Genomic DNA, 9,338 nt, shown 5'->3' on the forward strand with positions numbered 1-9,338 from the left:
CAACTAATATATATAGAAAAACACAGCCGGGCGTGGTGGTGCATGCCTGTAGTCCCAACTACTCGGGAGGCTGAGGCAGCAGGATTGCTTGAGCCCGGAGATTGAGGTTGCTGTGAGCTAGGCTGACGCCATGGCACTCACTCTAGCCTGGGCAGCAAAACGAGACTCTGTCTCAAAAAAAAAAAAAAAAAAAAAAGAACACAGGGGGGAGGGGGGCACGGGCAACACATGTCACCTGAATACTTGTACTCCCATCATCTGCTTGAAAAGAGAGAGAAAAGAAAATGCAATCTTAGAGGTAAGAGACACTTTTTAAACATAATGAATCCGAAGAGAAAAGTAAAAGGAGGCCTGTGGAGCAGGTCTGGGTGTGACTCCGGATCCCCCAACATCAGGTGCCACCACCAAAGATTCCTGCGTGTAGCCCATAGAACCCCAAAAGCAACGGGACGAGTTCTGGTCACGTACTCCCTCAAAATGACATCCTGGCCTTCTTCTGGAACTCCCTCCCCTCTCAGACTCTCAAGGTTTCCTCCAGCGTGTCGGTTCCCACAGAGCAGACCTTTGGTCTGAGACCTGACAGTCCAGATGCCACGCATGCTGCCGCGTGGCGGCGGTGTCGCGGCTTGGGACAAGAGGAGGCCCCACGGTGCGGGCTGGGGCGCCAGGCACCGCGCGGGCGCTGAGGGTGGGGGTGACCCCCACCCCGGGCCGCCGCCGCGCTCCCAGAAAGGGGACAGAACAAGAGGCAAAAAAAAAAAAAAAAAAAAAAGCAGCAGCCTGTGGCACCCGGTATTCCCAGGCGGTCTCCCATCCAAGTACTAACCAGGCCCGACCCTGCTTAGCTTCCGAGACCAGACGAGATCGGGGGCGTTCAGGGTGGTGTGGCCCTAGACGGCGGCGGAGGGCGCCCCTGCCCCGCTCAAGAAGCCGAGCCTCTCTGGGCTTCCCCGCCGCCGCCTCCCGCCCCAGGCCCCGCGCCGGGCCGGGCCGGTTGAGTTCTCCGGCCGGCCGGGTCCCGCGGGCTCCCAGGGACGGGGGTGATGGGCGGGGCGGGGCGGGGGGCTGTCTCTCTATACACACACACACACACTCACACTCACTCACACTCACACAAGATGCGCCTCCACGGCTGGACTCGCCAAGGTGGAGCCCTCCCAGCCCCCCTCGTCTCCTCGCCCGGCCTCCTTCACCTACCCGCTGCCCACCCCCAGCGCGTCGCTGCCTGCCGCTGACTGCGCACGCGCGGGACGCTCGCCCTTTGACCCCAGCCAGGGGCCGCCCTCCCCCACAACCCCTTTCAGCTGCGCCCCCCCCCCTCGCCCTGTGGGTGGGCTGCCGCCTATTCCCCCGGGCCAGGGCTGGGGCACAGCCAGTGTATGGGGCGTCTCTCTCTGGGGATGTGTCCCATGGGTGGGGTGGGGTGGCGTGGTTTGGGGGGCGCTGAAGAAATCAGTCCCCTCCATCTCCTACCTCTGGAAAACGCCCCAGCCCGTGGAGAACTGCCGGCACCGCTTCGTGGGGGCCGGGACCCTCCTCCGTGTCCTCCGGTGGCCCAGTCCAAGGGGCCTGGGCCTGGCCGGGGCTGCATTGGACCCCGACCACCCTGGCGTGTGGACTCGCTAAAAATCGGCCATTAGATATTGGATTCCAGCTTCCTGGAGGTCATTTCACTAATGAGTGCACCGGAAAGAGTTTCCTAATCCATCTGTGAGGGTGGCAACTGAAAGAGAATTTTAAAGCTGACAGAATAGGCGAGGGAAGGCATAGGAGATTTCCACACCCAGCAAGGAAGCCTTTCCCGAAATGGAAGAAAGAAACGAGCAAACAGAGACACCGGTAGCCCGCCCGGAAAAGAGTCTGCCCCTTAGAGAAAGCACCCTGACCAGGTTCACCCGTGGGTGGGTGGCGAGCTAGCGGCATTCAGAAGAGCGAGGCCCGCAGTCTGTGCGGAAGACACCTGCGCTCGGGTGTGTGTGGCGGCGCGATTCACAAGCAGCTCTAGATGTTAAACCAAGGAGAAGCCAGGGAGTTCCCAACGCCCCAGGTGTCCTCAGCCCACGACTGGCTGCTGTGGGAATGCGAAGCCCGGCTCCTTGTCTCAGAGCGGGGTTCCCAGGAGGATCAGGCTGAAGCTGGGACTTGGCCTCAAAGTGTCCCCTCGCATGGCCACCCCCTTCCCCTTCCTGCTCCTCTACTCCTGGTGCCCCTCCATCCAGGGGCCAGACCTTAAAGAGTCACCGCAAGAGAATCCTGGTCCCAAAGGAGCCTTCTGGGGGACCGGTGCTGAGAGAGGTTGTGGGCATGGCCCGCTGGGGCTCTGCCCGACCCAGGGCTGAGAGATGCCACCTCCCAGCTCTGGGTCCCTGCAGGAAGTGTTGGCAAGCACAGGGCCGGTCCTCCAAAGGCCCAGGTGCAGGGAGCCCAGGCCAAGCAGCCTGTGGAAGAAGCCACTTGCCGTGCCACCCCGGGAACAGGACTGCAGGCCCCGGCCCTTCCCACCTCCTCCTCCTCCTCCTCCTCCTCCTCCCCCCCGCCCCCCCCCACAGGGCACAGGGCTCAGAGACACCTCAGACTCTTGCTACCCAAAGTGCAAAGGGCATCAGTTGCTCCTCCAACCCCCCTCCCCCCGCCCAGCAGACCACGTTGTCCAGCCAGCCCCCGGGCCTCCCTGGGGTGCCCAGCACAAAAGTGCAGACACCCACCGGACCCTCAATCTCAGTTTTCGGATGTTTTTGCCACTCTAAGGACCCGCAGGCCAGCTGGGCCTTCGGGCAGGACAGAGAGCCCCGGAATCCGACGTGGAGAGCTGCGTGTACGTCCCCATCAGGAGGCGGTCCCCACCTCCGCGGCTCTCCCCTTGCGGGGAGCGGCAGCCCAGCCGGCAGCCCCAGGGCCTCAGGGAAGACACCAGGCTGGGCCCCCCCGCGGCACAGCGGGGGCACGTCCCCCGCACTCACGCGACTTAGGGACGGCTGCTGGAGACTGCTGCGGCCACCCTGCTGCCGGGTTTCTGGAGGGCTTCCTGGAAGCAGCGTCCACACCAAGCCCTTGGAAGGCCCAGGCGACGGAGGAGCCGGTCAGGCAGGGGCCGAGGACGGTGAGAGGCCGGGCGGGCGGGAAGGAGCATGTCAGGCAGGGGCAGAGGACGGTGACCGGCCGGGCGGGGAGGAGCCGGTCAGGCGGGGGCCCAGGACAGTGACGGGCCTGGCCGGGGAGGAGTGCGTCAGGCAGGGGCAGAGGAGACGGGCTGGGTAAGGGTTAGGGTTACAGTTAGGGCACAATTCACAATCGCAAAGACGTGGAAGCGACCCGAGTGCCCATCCATCCAGGAGTGCATCAATAAAATGTGGCGCGTGGACACCACGGAGTGCCATTCGGCTGTGAGGAGCAGCGGTGAGAGGGCGCCTCTCGTGTTCTCCTGGCCAGAGCTGGAACCCGTTCCAGTAAGCCAAGTATCCCAAGAATGGACACACGAGCACCACGTGAGCGCGCTCACCAGCAAATTGGTACGAACGGATGGACACCTAAGTGGACGGAGAGGAATCACCTTCATCGGGTGGGTGTCGGGCGGGTGGGGGGAGGGGAGGGGCATACACATCCATTAGGCATGGGGTGGGTGCGCACCGACTGGGGGATGGGCGCACTTGAAGCTCTGACCCGAGGGGGGAGGCTTGGAGAGGGCAAGGCACCCGACCTTAACATTGGTACCCCCACAATACGCTGGAACAACATGAGAGGTATATGAATAAGAACACAGGGGGGGCCGGGCGCGGTGGCTCACGCCTGTAATCCTAGCTCTCTGGGAGGCCGAGGCGGGCGGATTGCTCCAGGTCAGGAGTTCGAAACCAGCCTGAGCAAGAGCGAGACCCCGTCTCTACTAAAAATAGAAAGAAATTAATTGGCCAACTAATATATATAGAAAAACACAGCCGGGCGTGGTGGTGCATGCCTGTAGTCCCAACTACTCGGGAGGCTGAGGCAGCAGGATTGCTTGAGCCCGGAGATTGAGGTTGCTGTGAGCTAGGCTGACGCCATGGCACTCACTCTAGCCTGGGCAGCAAAACGAGACTCTGTCTCAAAAAAAAAAAAAAAAAAAAAAGAACACAGGGGGGAGGGGGGCACGGGCAACACATGTCACCTGAATACTTGTACTCCCATCATCTGCTTGAAAAGAGAGAGAAAAGAAAATGCAATCTTAGAGGTAAGAGACACTTTTTAAACATAATGAATCCGAAGAGAAAAGTAAAAGGAGGCCTGTGGAGCAGGTCTGGGTGTGACTCCGGATCCCCCAACATCAGGTGCCACCACCAAAGATTCCTGCGTGTAGCCCATAGAACCCCAAAAGCAACGGGACGAGTTCTGGTCACGTACTCCCTCAAAATGACATCCTGGCCTTCTTCTGGAACTCCCTCCCCTCTCAGACTCTCAAGGTTTCCTCCAGCGTGTCGGTTCCCACAGAGCAGACCTTTGGTCTGAGACCTGACAGTCCAGATGCCACGCATGCTGCCGCGTGGCGGCGGTGTCGCGGCTTGGGACAAGAGGAGGCCCCACGGTGCGGGCTGGGGCGCCAGGCACCGCGCGGGCGCTGAGGGTGGGGGTGACCCCCACCCCGGGCCGCCGCCGCGCTCCCAGAAAGGGGACAGAACAAGAGGCAAAAAAAAAAAAAAAAAAAAAAGCAGCAGCCTGTGGCACCCGGTATTCCCAGGCGGTCTCCCATCCAAGTACTAACCAGGCCCGACCCTGCTTAGCTTCCGAGACCAGACGAGATCGGGGGCGTTCAGGGTGGTGTGGCCCTAGACGGCGGCGGAGGGCGCCCCTGCCCCGCTCAAGAAGCCGAGCCTCTCTGGGCTTCCCCGCCGCCGCCTCCCGCCCCAGGCCCCGGGCCGGGCCGGGCCGGTTGAGTTCTCCGGCCGGCCGGGTCCCGCGGGCTCCCAGGGACGGGGGTGATGGGCGGGGCGGGGCGGGGGGCTGTCTCTCTATACACACACACACACACTCACACTCACTCACACTCACACAAGATGCGCCTCCACGGCTGGACTCGCCAAGGTGGAGCCCTCCCAGCCCCCCTCGTCTCCTCGCCCGGCCTCCTTCACCTACCCGCTGCCCACCCCCAGCGCGTCGCTGCCTGCCGCTGACTGCGCACGCGCGGGACGCTCGCCCTTTGACCCCAGCCAGGGGCCGCCCTCCCCCACAACCCCTTTCAGCTGCGCCCCCCCCCCTCGCCCTGTGGGTGGGCTGCCGCCTATTCCCCCGGGCCAGGGCTGGGGCACAGCCAGTGTATGGGGCGTCTCTCTCTGGGGATGTGTCCCATGGGTGGGGTGGGGTGGCGTGGTTTGGGGGGCGCTGAAGAAATCAGTCCCCTCCATCTCCTACCTCTGGAAAACGCCCCAGCCCGTGGAGAACTGCCGGCACCGCTTCGTGGGGGCCGGGACCCTCCTCCGTGTCCTCCGGTGGCCCAGTCCAAGGGGCCTGGGCCTGGCCGGGGCTGCATTGGACCCCGACCACCCTGGCGTGTGGACTCGCTAAAAATCGGCCATTAGATATTGGATTCCAGCTTCCTGGAGGTCATTTCACTAATGAGTGCACCGGAAAGAGTTTCCTAATCCATCTGTGAGGGTGGCAACTGAAAGAGAATTTTAAAGCTGACAGAATAGGCGAGGGAAGGCATAGGAGATTTCCACACCCAGCAAGGAAGCCTTTCCCGAAATGGAAGAAAGAAACGAGCAAACAGAGACACCGGTAGCCCGCCCGGAAAAGAGTCTGCCCCTTAGAGAAAGCACCCTGACCAGGTTCACCCGTGGGTGGGTGGCGAGCTAGCGGCATTCAGAAGAGCGAGGCCCGCAGTCTGTGCGGAAGACACCTGCGCTCGGGTGTGTGTGGCGGCGCGATTCACAAGCAGCTCTAGATGTTAAACCAAGGAGAAGCCAGGGAGTTCCCAACGCCCCAGGTGTCCTCAGCCCACGACTGGCTGCTGTGGGAATGCGAAGCCCGGCTCCTTGTCTCAGAGCGGGGTTCCCAGGAGGATCAGGCTGAAGCTGGGACTTGGCCTCAAAGTGTCCCCTCGCATGGCCACCCCCTTCCCCTTCCTGCTCCTCTACTCCTGGTGCCCCTCCATCCAGGGGCCAGACCTTAAAGAGTCACCGCAAGAGAATCCTGGTCCCAAAGGAGCCTTCTGGGGGACCGGTGCTGAGAGAGGTTGTGGGCATGGCCCGCTGGGGCTCTGCCCGACCCAGGGCTGAGAGATGCCACCTCCCAGCTCTGGGTCCCTGCAGGAAGTGTTGGCAAGCACAGGGCCGGTCCTCCAAAGGCCCAGGTGCAGGGAGCCCAGGCCAAGCAGCCTGTGGAAGAAGCCACTTGCCGTGCCACCCCGGGAACAGGACTGCAGGCCCCGGCCCTTCCCACCTCCTCCTCCTCCTCCTCCTCCTCCTCCCCCCCGCCCCCCCCCCACAGGGCACAGGGCTCAGAGACACCTCAGACTCTTGCTACCCAAAGTGCAAAGGGCATCAGTTGCTCCTCCAACCCCCCTCCCCCCGCCCAGCAGACCACGTTGTCCAGCCAGCCCCCGGGCCTCCCTGGGGTGCCCAGCACAAAAGTGCAGACACCCACCGGACCCTCAATCTCAGTTTTCGGATGTTTTTGCCACTCTAAGGACCCGCAGGCCAGCTGGGCCTTCGGGCAGGACAGAGAGCCCCGGAATCCGACGTGGAGAGCTGCGTGTACGTCCCCATCAGGAGGCGGTCCCCACCTCCGCGGCTCTCCCCTTGCGGGGAGCGGCAGCCCAGCCGGCAGCCCCAGGGCCTCAGGGAAGACACCAGGCTGGGCCCCCCCGCGGCACAGCGGGGGCACGTCCCCCGCACTCACGCGACTTAGGGACGGCTGCTGGAGACTGCTGCGGCCACCCTGCTGCCGGGTTTCTGGAGGGCTTCCTGGAAGCAGCGTCCACACCAAGCCCTTGGAAGGCCCAGGCGACGGAGGAGCCGGTCAGGCAGGGGCCGAGGACGGTGAGAGGCCGGGCGGGCGGGAAGGAGCATGTCAGGCAGGGGCAGAGGACGGTGACCGGCCGGGCGGGGAGGAGCCGGTCAGGCGGGGGCCCAGGACAGTGACGGGCCTGGCCGGGGAGGAGTGCGTCAGGCAGGGGCAGAGGAGACGGGCTGGGTAAGGGTTAGGGTTACAGTTAGGGCACAATTCACAATCGCAAAGACGTGGAAGCGACCCGAGTGCCCATCCATCCAGGAGTGCATCAATAAAATGTGGCGCGTGGACACCACGGAGTGCCATTCGGCTGTGAGGAGCAGCGGTGAGAGGGCGCCTCTCGTGTTCTCCTGGCCAGAGCTGGAACCCGTTCCAGTAAGCCAAGTATCCCAAGAATGGACACACGAGCACCACGTGAGCGCGCTCACCAGCAAATTGGTACGAACGGATGGACACCTAAGTGGACGGAGAGGAATCACCTTCATCGGGTGGGTGTCGGGCGGGTGGGGGGAGGGGAGGGGCATACACATCCATTAGGCATGGGGTGGGTGCGCACCGACTGGGGGATGGGCGCACTTGAAGCTCTGACCCGAGGGGGGAGGCTTGGAGAGGGCAAGGCACCCGACCTTAACATTGGTACCCCCACAATACGCTGGAACAACATGAGAGGTATATGAATAAGAACACAGGGGGGGCCGGGCGCGGTGGCTCACGCCTGTAATCCTAGCTCTCTGGGAGGCCGAGGCGGGCGGATTGCTCCAGGTCAGGAGTTCGAAACCAGCCTGAGCAAGAGCGAGACCCCGTCTCTACTAAAAATAGAAAGAAATTAATTGGCCAACTAATATATATAGAAAAACACAGCCGGGCGTGGTGGTGCATGCCTGTAGTCCCAACTACTCGGGAGGCTGAGGCAGCAGGATTGCTTGAGCCCGGAGATTGAGGTTGCTGTGAGCTAGGCTGACGCCATGGCACTCACTCTAGCCTGGGCAGCAAAACGAGACTCTGTCTCAAAAAAAAAAAAAAAAAAAAAAGAACACAGGGGGGAGGGGGGCACGGGCAACACATGTCACCTGAATACTTGTACTCCCATCATCTGCTTGAAAAGAGAGAGAAAAGAAAATGCAATCTTAGAGGTAAGAGACACTTTTTAAACATAATGAATCCGAAGAGAAAAGTAAAAGGAGGCCTGTGGAGCAGGTCTGGGTGTGACTCCGGATCCCCCAACATCAGGTGCCACCACCAAAGATTCCTGCGTGTAGCCCATAGAACCCCAAAAGCAACGGGACGAGTTCTGGTCACGTACTCCCTCAAAATGACATCCTGGCCTTCTTCTGGAACTCCCTCCCCTCTCAGACTCTCAAGGTTTCCTCCAGCGTGTCGGTTCCCACAGAGCAGACCTTTGGTCTGAGACCTGACAGTCCAGATGCCACGCATGCTGCCGCGTGGCGGCGGTGTCGCGGCTTGGGACAAGAGGAGGCCCCACGGTGCGGGCTGGGGCGCCAGGCACCGCGCGGGCGCTGAGGGTGGGGGTGACCCCCACCCCGGGCCGCCGCCGCGCTCCCAGAAAGGGGACAGAACAAGAGGCAAAAAAAAAAAAAAAAAAAAAGCAGCAGCCTGTGGCACCCGGTATTCCCAGGCGGTCTCCCATCCAAGTACTAACCAGGCCCGACCCTGCTTAGCTTCCGAGACCAGACGAGATCGGGGGCGTTCAGGGTGGTGTGGCCCTAGACGGCGGCGGAGGGCGCCCCTGCCCCGCTCAAGAAGCCGAGCCTCTCTGGGCTTCCCCGCCGCCGCCTCCCGCCCCAGGCCCCGCGCCGGGCCGGGCCGGTTGAGTTCTCCGGCCGGCCGGGTCCCGCGGGCTCCCAGGGACGGGGGTGATGGGCGGGGCGGGGCGGGGGGCTGTCTCTCTATACACACACACACACACTCACACTCACTCACACTCACACAAGATGCGCCTCCACGGCTGGACTCGCCAAGGTGGAGCCCTCCCAGCCCCCCTCGTCTCCTCGCCCGGCCTCCTTCACCTACCCGCTGCCCACCCCCAGCGCGTCGCTGCCTGCCGCTGACTGCGCACGCGCGGGACGCTCGCCCTTTGACCCCAGCCAGGGGCCGCCCTCCCCCACAACCCCTTTCAGCTGCGCCCCCCCCCCTCGCCCTGTGGGTGGGCTGCCGCCTATTCCCCCGGGCCAGGGCTGGGGCACAGCCAGTGTATGGGGCGTCTCTCTCTGGGGATGTGTCCCATGGGTGGGGTGGGGTGGCGTGGTTTGGGGGGCGCTGAAGAAATCAGTCCCCTCCATCTCCTACCTCTGGAAAACGCCCCAGCCCGTGGAGAACTGCCGGCACCGCTTCGTGGGGGC

The 9,338-nt window shown here is 62.8% G+C and overlaps 3 non-coding genes across 3 annotated transcripts; all 3 read right to left on the bottom strand.

Annotated features, from left to right (window-relative positions):
* Positions 1-777: 777 nt before the first annotated feature.
* On the bottom strand, positions 778-896 carry LOC142867607 (5S ribosomal RNA). Its single transcript, XR_012916986.1, has one exon. It is a non-coding gene; the product is annotated as a 5S ribosomal RNA (ribosomal RNA).
* Positions 897-4,683: 3,787 nt separating this feature from the next.
* On the bottom strand, positions 4,684-4,802 carry LOC142867618 (5S ribosomal RNA). The gene has a single exon (XR_012916987.1). It is a non-coding gene; the product is annotated as a 5S ribosomal RNA (ribosomal RNA).
* A 3,787-nt stretch (positions 4,803-8,589) lies between these two features.
* Positions 8,590-8,708, bottom strand: LOC142867629 (5S ribosomal RNA). Its single transcript, XR_012916988.1, has one exon. It is a non-coding gene; the product is annotated as a 5S ribosomal RNA (ribosomal RNA).
* Between the last annotated feature and the right edge of the window lie 630 nt (positions 8,709-9,338).

This window comes from Microcebus murinus, unplaced genomic scaffold (assembly GCF_040939455.1).
Source record: "Microcebus murinus isolate Inina unplaced genomic scaffold, M.murinus_Inina_mat1.0 scaf018_hap2_Mmur4.0, whole genome shotgun sequence".
Lineage (NCBI taxonomy): Eukaryota > Metazoa > Chordata > Mammalia > Primates > Cheirogaleidae > Microcebus > Microcebus murinus.